This window comes from Mytilus trossulus, chromosome 14 (genome assembly GCF_036588685.1).
Source record: "Mytilus trossulus isolate FHL-02 chromosome 14, PNRI_Mtr1.1.1.hap1, whole genome shotgun sequence".
NCBI classification, from domain to species: Eukaryota; Metazoa; Mollusca; class Bivalvia; order Mytilida; family Mytilidae; genus Mytilus; species Mytilus trossulus.
Window position 1 is genome coordinate 79,648,122 of NC_086386.1, and position 11,325 is coordinate 79,659,446.

An 11,325-nucleotide genomic window follows, 5' to 3' on the forward strand; every position below is an offset into this window, starting at 1 on the left:
CCATAAATGAAGACTCTGTATAATCAAATTTTACACATGTTTTTTTTTCGAACGAGTAGAAAATATTGTAGTGAGATGTTTTCGATTTTCAAATATTGTCATGTGTTGATTGGAGACAAATGTATAGATAATTACAAACATGAATTAGAAATATTCTAAACTTTGCATGTTAACATCCAAAACTAAAAATAAACCCTTAAGAATGTTTGACAGAGATTTTAGGGGCCGTCTACCCGTTTCATTTAAAGGTAATTGAAAGCGTATTTCTTCTTATATGTTACGTTTTAACAAACTCTTCTAAAATTATCCGTTTAAAAAAATTGAAATTATTAAGAAACTAAGGTTTCAACTCCTTAAAGTAGGCAAAGATGACTTTAGACGAATTTTGCTATTCATTTTAGGTATTTTTTGTCATATAGCTATTCAAAGGGTTTAGTTCTTTTACATTTTCGGATTTCAATGTTAACGTCAAACATTGATTTTGTGTAAAATTTACTATTTACGCAACAAATTTCATTTGACTCATTTCAACTCCGTTTCTGTTTTAGCGGCAAGTATTGGTGCACAACAACAGCAACCGATGTTAGGTATGTTTATATTTGATAAGACCATTAATGTAGACTCTTACAATTCATTTTCACACTGTATATTCTTCGTGATTTTTATAAACACGAAGAAAGATTACCTTAAAATAAAAAATAAGTAAGACTTAAAAAAGCTAACCACTTATCAAGAAAGAATATAGTTACAATACTGTAGTCGGGTTATGAAAGATTGCTTATTTTGGCTTTAATATTGATTCACTTATAGGGTCTTTGCATCGGAAACACATTTATTCTAAAACAAGTTGTTAGCATATTACTGGTTATGTTCTTCTGATATATTTTTTGATGATGTAATACTAAACCCATAACGGGAGGGAGTGTACTTGATATTCATATGATAAAGACATAATCTTTAAATCAGTTTTATTGAGTTCTGTAGCTGGCATGTCAGTTACATCTAGTATTCCTTTATTAATTAATGTATCATTGCCCTTTTGATTAGTTCCTCTTGTTACCTTATGTGACATCGGTATAGGACTTTTTCAACTGCGTTTTACTGCGCGTATTGTTGTGCGTTTGTTTTTTCTACAATAGGGGAGGTTTGAATCCTAAAATAACATGTTTAACCACCCCCACCCCCACTGGATTGAAGACACTGGTTTTTAAAATTTTTGTTTGATTGGCTTAGAGAAATCAAAAGGGAGGTAATGGATTGAAGACAATGGTTTTTATAGTAGGATTGTTTTTAAGATAGGATTTTTAAAAGAGAAGAAATCGGTTTTCATTTATTTTACATTTCGCAAATTTTATTTTAATCGTTAATTTTCAATATTCTAATGTTGAAATAAGGCTACATTTTTGTCTGCTAAGATTAGCTAAAGATAACAGTATTTTCCAAAGAATTTATTACTGTGTACAAAGTTACTTATTAATCTCAACCTCCTAAATTTTATGACACCTTCAGTAGGTCAGTGTAGTCAATTAGAGTTCAAGTAAAAGTCGTCTGCACGTGCAGCTGGGGCGATTTGATTCAATTACTTTGTTTTGATCATCTCTGGAAATCAGGTTGGATTAGTGTGAAATTTGTATGTCTAATGTTCAGACGTACACAGATCGTCTTTAACATGCGATAAGTTAACATCGCAAACAATGTGGAGAAATCGTAATACGGAATGATTGTATATATTGTAAATATTTGATTAAAACGTAGTTATTAGCAAACATTCGTCAGTTATATGTTACGGATATTATAATGCTAATGGTATAACATTATCGTCGAGCTCCCAAATCCCGATCGTCGAACTTTACACGAACAATTTATTCCACTGCACATTTCGAATCGTCTCCGCAATATTCACCCTTTGTTTTTAATGCTCATTTTCTAAGTTTTATATCTCTTAGTTAAGATTTTGTCTGATTTCTTCATGTTCTTTGACATCTCCGTTTTTGTGTCTTTTTTGTCTTTTCTGTATTTCTTATTATAAATGGGCATTAGCTGTAAAGCTCATATTCACTGATTTGACTCAAATTGTCATATTTGATTTTAAACATACTCCTATTCAAATAACTATATTTATACAATTAACAATGCATTTTCTCGTATCAGCATTACTTGCGTATTCCCGTCTAGATGCCATCGTATTAACCGTTGCTGACGTCTCGTTATAGACAAATAAATAAATAAAAATAGATAATGAGCACGTGACATTTTTTTTTGTTAATTTTAAACAAAGATAAATTCTGCACAATTTTTTGAAAAGTGCAAATTTAACAAAGACTAATAGGGGAAAATCAATGTTAGTAATACACCTTGATACGGATGTAGTGAGATTAAATTATTGACTTGCATAATAAAATTAACCCGCGATGTCTTTGAGCCTTTTTGAAAATAAAATGACTGCTGATAGCGAAACAATATTTGAAAATATCTTTCAAATTCATAATTAATGATATTTGGATATCTTTTTGGTCATTATCGTAGCTAATGGCTATATCGTCATGATCTAATTGTTGAAAACTTATTATATATAATGAGCCCATCGATATCTGCTCAAATATAAAGGGTGGGAAGATATACATTGTAATTTTAGTTCATCTTTTTGTAAATCAATCGTTTATCAAATTACATAATTTCAAAATAAGAATAAGATCCAAACTTTTTCCAAACGTATTTGTCTCATATAATGTCGCCATTTATCGTATGTAATTACCTAAAATAAGGAAGGTTTTATTTAACTGCTGCGAGCTTCATACTTTTGTCATAGTTTATTGAAAGCTATCCGTTATCTACCACACCTTGAAAAATAAATAATGATATACTAGTAGTTTCAAATCTGCCACGAACAGCTAGTAAACAAACATAATACATTTTGAACATATCATCACATATACTCTTATTCATTCAAAATCAAACTATTCTTGAAATGGCAATCGTTTGTCATGGATCAAAATTGCGCAAGTGCAAATTAATTTGGCTCTACGTAATCAAATATTAATTAAGATCTGCTAGTTATATGTTTTATATATGTAGCTGGACTCGACTTTTAATTATACAAAATGGATAATATTACCACGAAAACACCAGATCAATGACATGAAGGATGAGGGACATTTTTTGGAGACTTATGTGTAAGAAAAGAGAAGTGAAAGCTACCAAAGAAACTCATTGGTCGAAAACAAAACGGACAACGCCAATACTAAAAAAAGAAAAAAGACAAATAGAAAAACAATAAGACACAATACAGGACAAATAAGTCTTACTAACGAACCCCACCATAAACCTTTGGTTATTTCAGGTGTTTTGGAAAGGTAAACATATGTTGTTCAACACGTGACACCCGTCATGTTGCTCATGTGATTACAAACCCGTTCCAAAATCATAATCGGTAGGTCATACTTGGGTCAAAATGGAAATGTATTGTAGTTACGACAATGTTTTGGTATTTATACTGATTTTCATATTGGTGTTTTTTTATAATATCTGTATCTATATATCATTAAGTCGGTATTTGGTGCCCTGAATAAAGTGAGCCTATTGAAACGTACAGATAGGAGATAGAGGTTCACGATGGAAAAATATTGCCTTTTGATACTCTTCAAATTTGCCCTTCAATTTAATCGATACAGAAGGTTCATTAACATTCCACAAAATGAACACGTTTGAATAGTATTATTATAATCAATTAAATAAAACATGTAAAGTGAACAATATAAATTTTGATTTAGCTTGCAGTAAAATGCTCCTATTTATCAAATTACAAAATGTTTAAAATGAAACTAAGCTACATTTTCTTATTTGTTTATTCTCCCATAATGTCTTCATTATCCTATCATTTTTTTTTATCTATGAATAAAGTAGTTTTTGTAAACTTTTTAAACAAGATATTCTCTACGTTGATATCAATACTGTCATTTATCATTGAACACAATATGTTATACAATATACTTTGAAGGGCATCCTTGTGTGTCTTCCCAGCCAGGAACAACAGGTAATTAGACGTTTTATTGTGTTGTACAAAATATCACACAAACAGCAGGTAGTTGGATGTTTTATTATTTTGAATAACGTACATGTACCCTTACAGCTTTATAAACTATCGATATACTCTATAAATCTATTTAGAATACTATGTGTATTTATTAGGTTGGTAGGTACCTAAGGCATTGATTGCTGCAAATAGATTAAGCGCATAATTTTGGGAATCTTTTTTTTATTTTAATTCTCTTTAACATTTCTTTTAGTTCGGCTCTATTCTCAGGCATGCACCTTTGAAGAGTCTTCCGATGATTAATCTTACGTCTGCAGTACAAAGTTATACTGCTTTTTGTGTTATTTGCTATGTTATACTTTGATATTCGTTTTTAATAATTTTTCTAGAATTTAAGAATCAGTTTATAAAGCGTTACAGAAATGTTAACTTGTATATGCAGATGTTGTATTTGACATATTGGATTTTTTTATAAGACATCGTAATCAGGGAAACTGCAAGAATACGAAAATTAAAAAAATAGTCTAATCTATTGAAATTATGACAGTACTGTGTAATGTGAAGATGTACTTTCCGACATTGAAATAATCAAAATGGCTTGACTTTCGTTGAATATTTGATTCTGTGATTCGTTTGTTCCCTTAAAAACTGGTATCCAACGAATGATGATGATTCAACACACTAGAAACCAGTCTGAATTGGTTTGAAATTAACTTGACATTACTTGACCACAGTCTTAACACTACTGGACTGTACTGGTAAGTCCTTGACCCTTATATTTGCTTTAGAAAAAAGTCTGCAATATTACTAGACCAGTCTGAAACAGTCTTAGCACATTCACGACCTATTTTTTTCAGTCTGAACCATATTCGTTCAAAGGTCTGAAAAGTAAAATCACAAAAATACTGAACTCCGAGGAAAGTTAACAAAGGAAAGTCCCTAATCAAACGGCAAAATCAAGAGCACAAACACATCAAATGAATGGATAACAACTGTCATATTCCTGACTTGGTACAGGCAATTTCTTATGTAGAAAATGGTGGATTGAACCTGGTTTTATAGCTAGGTAAACCTCTCATTTGTAAGACAGTCGCATCAAATTCCACTATATTATCAACGATATGTCAAACTTACAGACACAATAGGTGAAAAATCCAATTTAATTTGAAAAAGTAATTTACAAATTTAAAAAGGTGACTATCAGAATTCAGTTCAAACTGAAAATTCTAGCTTATTTATACTTTCCTATCAAATAATTCTTTAAATTATACATCAAATAACCAAACTACGAAACAAACTAGTATTATCTAAGATCAATATCTATATATATATATAAGTTAACTGTACAATGAAAATCGAAGTTCATTTGAAAAAGTTATATTTTTTTTTCAAAATGACTGTCTGAATTCAGACAGTACAAACAGAAAATTCTAGCCTTTTTGGCGTTTTAATTAAGTTCCTAAATGTTGACAGCAATAAACAAAACCTCAAAACAAATAGACATTCTGTAATATCAATGTATAATTGAGATAGCTGTAGAGTTTTATGAAAATCCAAATTAATTCGCAAAAAGTTATAGAATAATTCAAGATCAATATGTGAGTTTTATCATATCTAAAAATTCTTGCTTATTTACCTATGAATTAAATCCTTTATTTGAAAGCAATTAACCAAACTAACAAATAACCTTGAATTTTGTAAGATCAATATATAATCAAACTAGATTTGAAAGTGAAGACTGGTCACGACAGGTTCAGTATGGTTCAGACGCAAAAAAATGGTTAAATGTTGGTGGAATTAGGGTTAAGCACAAGTTCAGACAGTAAAGTATGGTATCAAATAAATTTCAGACCAAATCATACTTGTGAAGTAAACATCAGTACAGTCGAGTATAGTTATAGGCCATTTCAGATTTGTACTGATTTGTAATGACAGCATATGAATTATTTTAGCTTTCTGTAAATTTTACATGTTCATCACATTTCGCAATGTTCACATAAAACATGAGCTTCACTATTCCAATGTGTATATTACATGAATAACATTCTCGTTGATTTTCATTTCACAAATTATAAATTGTTATTCTAATAAAAGTAATGGTATAACAAAGCCTTGCATGATTGAGGTTGCACATTCAGATGTAAGTCTACCCAATATTAGAAAAAAATAAGATAATGAAGCAAATTTAAGACGTTAAATTTAATCGGATTACTGATTTAATCTAACTGCTTAAAAAAAACATACACATAATGTTAACTTCATATCTTGTCCCGTTGTGATAGACAAATTGTCTAAATTTAATTGTCTAATTAGCTTTGCATTTCTGGATAGCAAAAGCAATTAAAAAACTAGACATTTGATATGTCGAATTAATTACAACTACGACATTATTTTGAAAAAGAACAAAACTATTGAATGATTTCAATACACATGTATATCAAATCTATAAGAATTGAAGAAAGACCGGTTAGCATTTTTGCAATTCGATATTCGGTCCCTTCGACGGTTAACCGTTGACAATACTTAAATGTATAGATTACAAAAGGAAATCACAAATTCACCAACATTCCAACTGACTCCATTTTCAGAAAACAAAATCTGTAACAAACATAAACTTTTAGCCACCGCTTTACAAGCAGAGCCAAATACAATGAAAGTCCCAACTATGTATTGGCTTCCAAAGCTACACAAAACCCCTTCAAATATAGATTTATTTCGTCTTCAAGCCATTGTTCAACTACTAAATTGTCTATTCTTCTACCAGCACACTTGGTACAATTAAAAACCTTATAATAAATTGTTCAAATAAGGCCTTCGAAAATAGTGGAATAAATTACTTTTGGAGTGTGAAGAACTCGTTTGAAGTACTTGATAAATTGCATGCTCATATTGGTGATTTTGAATCTGTTCAAAGTTTTGATTTTTCTACCCTGTATACCACATTGCCTCACATTCTCATTAAGAAAAAATTCACACACCTAATTAAATGGGCATTCAAAAAATCAGAATGTGAATATATATGTTCAAACTCTTTTAGGTCATTTTTTTAGTAGCAATAAACAAAAAAACTATGTAAATTGGACATGCTTTGATACTATATATGCCCTTGAATTTATACTAGATAACATTTTTGTTCGCTTTGGGGATTCCGTATATCGTCAGATTATCGGAATTCCAATGGGAACTAACTGTGCACCACTTATTGCGGACCTCTTTTTGTATTGTTATGAGTTACAATTTATGACAAAAATTAGCAAAGACCCATCAAAACAACATTTGATAAACAAATTTAATAATACTTTTAGATATTTGGATGATATTTTGGCTCTCAATAATGACGACTTCAGTATGTATATTAATGAAATTTATCCTGCTGAACTTACTTTAAATAAAGCTAATACTAATAATGACCACTGCCCTTTCCTCGATCTTGATATCTATATCACTAACGGAAAGCTGAATACTAAAATTTATGATAAAAGGGATGATTTTTCATTTCCTATCGTTAATTATCCGTTTTTAGATGGTGACGTTCCCTTGTCAACATCTTACGGTGTTTATATATCTCAACTTGTACGATTCGCTCGTGTTTGTAACAATGTTTTAGATTTTAACGAGAGAAATTTATGAATTACTGAAAAATTATTACACCAGGGTTTTCGATATCACAAACTAGTCAAAACTTTTACTAAATTTTATCGGTATAAAGACATCATTCGTAAATATAGCTCAACATGCAGACTTTTTAAACGTTCAGGTATTTCACATCCAATTTTTTATGGAAATATTCTTTATAAAGCACAAAGGTGTCAGTATTCACCTCAGAAACTTACAAAACCTTTAAATAGACTGATTAAGAAGGGATATAATTACGATACTGTTGTCAAGTCATTAAAGATTGCATATTTTGGCGTTAATATTGAGTCACTGATAAGGGCTTTGCGTCGGAACTAAAGACATTTATTCTAAAAACAGTTGTTGGCATGACACGGGTTATGTTCTTCTCATATATGTTATGATGGTATGATACTAAACCCCTAACGGGAAGGATTGTGCCTGAGGTTCATATGATGAAATCATAATCTTTCAGTCAGTTTAATTGAAGTCTGGAGCTGGCATGTCAGTTAACTGCTAGTAGTCTGTTGTTATTTATGTATTATTGTCATTTTGTTTATTTTCTTTGGTTACATCTTCTGACATCAGACTCGGACTTCTCTTGAACTGAATTTTAATGTGCGTATTGTTATGCGTTTATTTTTCTACATTGGTTAGAGGTATAGGGGAGGGTTGAGATCTCACAAACATGTTTAACCCCGCCGCATTTTTGCGCCTGTCCCAAGTCAGGAGCCTCTGGCCTTTGTTAGTCTTGTATTATTTTTATATTAGTTTCTTGTGTACAATTTGGAAATTAGTATGGTGTTCATTATCACTGAACTAGTATATATTTGTTTAGGGGCCAGCTGAAGGACGCCTCCGGGTGCAGGAATTTCTCGCTACATTGAAGACCTGTTGGTGACCTTCTGCTGTTGTTTTTTATTTGGTCGGGTTGTTGTCTCTTTGACACATTCCCCATTTCCATTCTCAATTTTAAAGAAAGTCATTTATCATTCACCACAGCTTCTAAAAATATAAAATTATACTTTGTAGGGTATCAGCCAATGCCACGAGCAGCAGGTATTTATATATTGTAAAGTGTTTGTAAAGATTGTTGTCAATCTTTATTTTAAACAGTATCTTTTGTTCTTAGATATTCAATAGTCTCAGGTTTTCTAAATTAAATAATAACTAAACTTCTATTAAAGGTATCAGAAATTATTTTTATCAATTATAATGATTACAAGGAAATGAAGTACAATATTTTAAATGCTTGCATGTTATGTTGTGTATGTATTAATTACCTCTTGGATTCTTTGAAGATCAGTTCAAAATCAGAATGATCTTGTTTTCAACGGGAAAACCCCTTTTAATAAGCCTAATCACACAATAACGTTGCGTGCACGAAAATAGATCTTTAAAGTTCAAGGTTAATCATATGAATCCCTGTCAGTACATACTTAAATGTAGAATTATAAAGAAAGCATGCACAATTTCATACATCTCGATACGGATTTGTCAATATACAGTATGTAAATACAAGTAACTAAAGCACTGTGCCATGCGTATATTACATTAATTACGTTCACGTTGATTTTCATTACACCAATTATAAATTGTCATTCCGTTTAAAAACACCAGTCATGACAAAGCCTTGCATGACTGAGGTTGCACATTCAGATCTAGGTCTACGCAAAATTTGATGAAAGTAAGATAACGATGCAAATTTAAGACGTTAAATTCAATCGGATTACTGATTAAATATAATTGTTAAAAAAACATGTATACACATAATGTTAACTTAATATCTTGTCCTGTTGACACAGACAAATTGTCTAAGTTCTAATTATTTTTTCGTTTTTTTTTTTATTTACAAAAGCAATGAATAAACTGAACAAATGATCTGTCGAATTAATTACCACAACGACATTTTTTAAAATAGATCAAAATTATTGAATGATTTCAATACACATGTATATCAAATCTAAAAGAATTGAAAAAAGACCGGTTATCATTTTTGCAATTCGATATTCGGTCATTCGACAGTTAACCGTTGACAATACTTAAATGTATAACAGTCATTTATCATTCACCACAGCTTCTAAAATTATAAATTATACTTTGTAGGGTATCAGTCAATGCCACAATCAGCAGGTAAATAAATATTGTATAGTGTTTGTAAAGATTGTTGTCAATCTTTATTTTAAACAATATCTTTGGTCTCTAGAAATTCAATAGTCTCAGGTTTTCTAAATCAAATAATAACTAAACTACTATTTAAGGTATCAAAAGTTATGATAATTCAATATAATGAATACAAGGAATTAAAATGCTATATTTTTAAACGGCTGTATGTTATGTCGTGTATATATGAATTACCTCTTGGATTCTTTGAAGATCAGTTCAAATTCAATCATAATCTTGTTTTCAACGGAAAAAACCCTTTGTATAAGCCTAATCACACAATAACGTTGCGTGCAAAAAAATAGATCTTTAAAGTTCAAAGTTTATCATATAAATTCCTGTCAGTACATACGTAAATGTAGAATTATAAAGAAATCATGCACAATTTCATACATCTCGATACGGATTTGTCAATATACAGTATGAAATACAAGTAACTAAAGCACTGCTCCATGCGTATATTACATTAATTACGTTCACGTTGATTTTCATTTCACAAATTATAAATGTCATTCCGTTTAAAAACACCAGTCATGACAATGCCTTGCATGACTGAGGTTGCACATTCAGATCTAGGTCTACGCAAAATTTGATGAAAGTAAGATAATGATGCAAATTTAAGACGTTAAATTCAATCGGATTACTGATTAAATATAATTGTGAAAAAAACATGTATACACATTATGTTAACTTAATATCTTGTCCTGTTGACACAGACAAATTGTCTAAGTTCTAATTATTTTTTCGTTTTTTTTTTCGATTAACAAAAGCAATGAATAAACTGGACAATTGATCTGTCGAATTAATTACCACAACGACATTTTTTAAAATAGAACAAATTTTTGAATGATTTCAATACACATGTATATCAAATCTATAAGAATTGAAAAAAGACCGGTTAGCATTTTTGCAATTCGATATTCGGTCCTTCGACGGTTAACCGTAAACAATACTTAAATGTATAACAGTCATTTATCATTCACCACAGCTTCTAAAATTATAAATTATACTTTGTAGGGTATCAGTCAATGCCACAATCAGCAGGTAATTAAATATTGTATAGTGTTTGTAAAGATTGTTGTCAATCTTTATTTTAGACAATATCTTTGGTCTCTAGAAATTCAATAGTCTCAGGTTTTCTAAATTAAATAATAACTAAACTTCTATTAAAGGTATCAGAAATTATTATTATTCATTATAATGAATACAAGGAAATGAAGTACAATATTTTAAATGCTTGCATGTTATGTTGTGTATGTATTAATAACCTCTTGGATTCTTTGAAGATCAGTTCAAATTCAATCAGAATGATCTTGTTTTCAACGGGAAACCCCTTTCTATAAGCCTTATCACACAATAACGTTATGTGCACGAAAATAGATCTTTAAAGTTCAAGGTTAATCATATAAATCCCTGTCAGTACATACGTAAATGTAGAATTATAAAGAAAGCATGCACAATTTCATACATCTCGATACGGATTTGTCAATATACAGTATGTAAATACAAGTAAC

At 30.2% G+C, this 11,325-nt stretch overlaps 1 long non-coding RNA gene across 1 annotated transcript; it reads left to right on the top strand.

The window, feature by feature from the left end:
• Positions 1–547: 547 nt before the first annotated feature.
• On the top strand, positions 548–10,856 carry LOC134696011 (uncharacterized). The gene is made up of 4 exons (XR_010102883.1): positions 548–587; positions 8,681–8,707; positions 9,755–9,781; positions 10,829–10,856. It is a non-coding gene; the product is annotated as an uncharacterized LOC134696011 (long non-coding RNA).
• The last annotated feature ends 469 nt before the right edge of the window (positions 10,857–11,325 follow it).